Source organism: Oryctolagus cuniculus, chromosome 3 (genome assembly GCF_964237555.1).
Source record: "Oryctolagus cuniculus chromosome 3, mOryCun1.1, whole genome shotgun sequence".
Lineage (NCBI taxonomy): Eukaryota > Metazoa > Chordata > Mammalia > Lagomorpha > Leporidae > Oryctolagus > Oryctolagus cuniculus.
Genome location: NC_091434.1, coordinates 65,441,266 through 65,444,817, shown reverse-complemented (window position 1 = coordinate 65,444,817; position 3,552 = coordinate 65,441,266). Strand labels below are relative to the sequence as shown.

The 3,552-nt window shown below is 46.8% G+C and overlaps 1 pseudogene; it reads right to left on the bottom strand.

Annotated features, from left to right (window-relative positions):
* Positions 1 to 1,833: 1,833 nt before the first annotated feature.
* On the bottom strand, positions 1,834 to 3,313 carry LOC100356554 (inorganic pyrophosphatase pseudogene; annotated as a pseudogene).
* Between the last annotated feature and the right edge of the window lie 239 nt (positions 3,314 to 3,552).

Below are 3,552 nucleotides of genomic sequence, written 5' to 3'. Positions count from 1 at the left end.
CAGAAGACCAAACCCACGAAACAGGCAGCAAGACAGACTGTGATATACAGAGTTGTAAATTACGGGTTCATATTAAGTGGGAGCCTTTCAGCGTGACTGGACCTGACATCATGGGGAGCTCCCGAGTGTGTGCAGTGATGCAATCTGGACCTACCAGCTGACGAGTCCGTTACTAACCTTTATCTTGAGTGGTTCAGTAATGAGTTCACCTGACTCCCCAGAAAAGCTCCCCACACCGCTCATACCTTTTAACCTCAGCATTGCAAGCTAAGTTACAGGAAGTCCATTTAGCCTTCAGGATGCTTCTTCTTCCTAAGTATCCAGGTAGTTATAAAGCAAAAATCCACTGGGCAATATCTCTTCCAAAGAAAAAAAAAGTATTTCCCCCCAAATCCTTTGCATTTTTGCCTCGTTGTAACTACTCTGGAAAAATCATTCTCCTGCTTGGGAATTAAAAGAGGTTCTCTTTATATATGTTTAATCATATGATGTTTCAAATGTGAAGGACAGAACAGGTGCATCCTATGTCTGCCAGCTCAGCCATGACCAGCCTCCTGGCGGAGCCAGTTAGAGTAAACAGCGACTCTTGCAGGAAGAAAGATGGGGCGCTGGAGCTGGGTTCACTCACACCTGCTTGGCCTCGGGCAGGTCACTTCATCTCCTTAGGCCTTAGTTTCCTCATCTATAAAATTAACCTTCAAATGGAGGATCTTGCAAGTTGTTTCATTTTAGTTCTATGTGCAAGAAGCATATTAGGTGGACTGGCTATTTACAGATCTTTAGCTCTTCCTCTAATGTGTATCTCATCCATCTAAATGATTTCACAAACCATTACCTGCTGAGCCCCCAACACATGGAAAACATACTTGGCACCACTCTGTATGTTATTCCAAAGTGAAAGACACCAAACCTATATGCAGGGAACCCCCAATCTATTTGGGAAGATGGAAGCAAGACATGAAGCTATATGATGTCACCATTCAAGGTCCAAGCTGCCACCAATGTCCATCCCTGACTGTTCAGTGCCAGGTTTTGAAGACCTGCCTCCCAACAGCTCAGCCTTTCCAAACTCAAAATCAGTGAGAACCAAGCTTAGCAGTGGATTAAGGTACATTCTGCCTGGTTTGGTCTACAGTCCTGAACCCCTTCCCCACCCGTAGACACTCAAATGCTTGTCCAACTCTTGCCTTCACCCAAACATCCTACACAAGCCATATGATGGTTTTCCCTGCTTTGTATTACTGTGGATTGTATTATATACAGGCTAAGGTACTGTATCAGAATCCCACAAATTAGCATTGCTTAAACTGGAAGCTTTTTTTTATAAGGGTACTTCAAAAAGCTCAAGGGAAATTTAAATTAAAAGGGCATTTGGGTGCCGGTTCTAGTCCTGGTTGCTCCTCTTCCAGTCAAGCTCTCTGCTATGGCCTGGGAAAGCAGTGGAGGATGGCCCAAGTCCTTGGGCCCCTGCACCTGCATGGGAGACCAGGAAGAAGCACCTGGCTCCTGGCTTCCAATCATTGCAGCACCAGCCATTGAAGCCAATTGGGGAGTGAACCAATGGCTGGAAGACCTTTATCTCTGCCTCTCCCTCTCACTGTCTGTAACTCTACCTCTCAAATAAATAAATAAAATCTAAAAAAATAAAAAATAAAAAGAGCTACTTCATTTACACCTAACGTTTGCAGGTGACTAGGCTGCAGCAGCATCGGCTTGTGCTCTGGGAAAGCCACATTGCTTTTTCTGGTGACAGAACCGCCTCTCTACCTCTGTTGGCATTGTGCTGGCAGCCGTGCAGCTTTGGCTGTATGGGGGTCGTAGCTGAAGGGATTCTCAGACACTGCAGCTGGCTCCCTTCCCATCCATCTTCTCAGTCTGTACAGCTTCCAGTAGTCATGAGTGCTTTTAATTACATCAACTGCAAAGCCCTTATTTTTAAATTCTTCATTGAAAGCAAATTCTGGTTTTCCATCAGGAAGCTTGTACCTTCTAAACCAGTCCACAGTAGCTTCTAGGTGGCCAGGCCAAAGCCTTTTGACCATACTAATATCATTGTAATTGGCTGTGTCGGGATCGGCCACGTTATCAGCAATGGCTTTCCTGTTGGTTTCCCCTTGGCAAACCTCAGCGCACATGCCCAGAACTGTCGCCCGGATGATTTCACTTCTTACATATAACCTGCTGCCACTTTCTTGCTTTCCAATTTCAACCGAGTCACTGTCACCACAACAGCTGGTGTGTTTGTCATTGTGTCCCAGGTCTTCCCACGCCTGAGGGACAGCACCATAGTTCCAGATGTGTCCCTTGTAAGGGAACAATTGGCCATGGAGAGAGTTTTCCTTTCTTTGCGTCTTGTTTAATCGGATGTAAAGCGTGCTTTGTAGCAACCTCCATGTTTGCGTGGGACCAGCCTGGTACTTCAACCACCACGTGGAACACATCCTTATCAGCACACACTGGGAATATCACAAACTGGAGGTACGCACTGACCTTTCTCATTCTGGAGAAAGACGCCATTCCCCGGGGTGAAGGGTGCAGAGCGCTCCTCACTGCTGAAGCCGCTCGCTGTGACGGACTGGCCACCGCCACTGCCACAGAGCCCCCAGCTCATGTGATGCCAATGACATGGCCTCACCTGGACCCCATGGACTGTTTGAAGGGCCCTCAGGTTTGGAACAACAGGCTAGCCGCTGGTGTATTATCATTGATACCTGGCTTCCATTTCTAGACCCAAGAGGCCTGTCAAAATCTCATGCATTGACATAAATGGTTAGCAATGGTAATGGCAATATAACTTGGGTACCACAATGTTGAAATGTCCAGCATTCAGGTGAAGACATTAACAGGGGCCTTGAATTACATATCACAAATCAAGCCTCTCTCTCTACTTTCCCAAAGAACTCTGTAATCTAGAGCGTTTTCACATTGCTCTGAGAATTTGTTACACTGCCATTGAAGACCATTTGGGGTAGAAAACAGAAAGTCTCAAGATAGCAAGAGGGAGGAATAAAAAAAAAATCAGAGGCAGCGTAAATGATCTGACCATACTGAAGCGCAGCCAAGAAGCTTGTGCTAAGAGAGTAGCTACCGTTTGGGCAGAAATATGACTGATGTTTGCAGCCGGCTCCTCCTGGTGAGCTGTGTGATGGGATTGTTTCATGCTTGGAAATACTTTTCCGGGCTGTTTCCAATGTGCAAACCTAGAAAATACTTTACCAGACTGTTTCAGCACGCAGACCCGAGCTCTGCCGGACTGCAGAGGAGGGAAGATGGTTTGTGGAGAGACATTGGCAGACATTTCGAAGTCTGTCATGGTTGCAGGCTCTGGGAAGGCAGGAGGGGAGCTGCAGAGAGAACAGAGGGAGTCCCTCGCGAGCCATCACCCATCTGGGGAAATGGAGTCTCAAAGAAATTGTCCTGGCGCCGAGTGTACCTTTGGGGCCACCCCAGGGTAAAGGTCATTGCTCCTCACCTCTCTGGATGGAATATGTGTGATAGTGAATTCATCAGCTTGCAAATGTGGCTATGACATTTCTTCTAGGATCAGCCTCA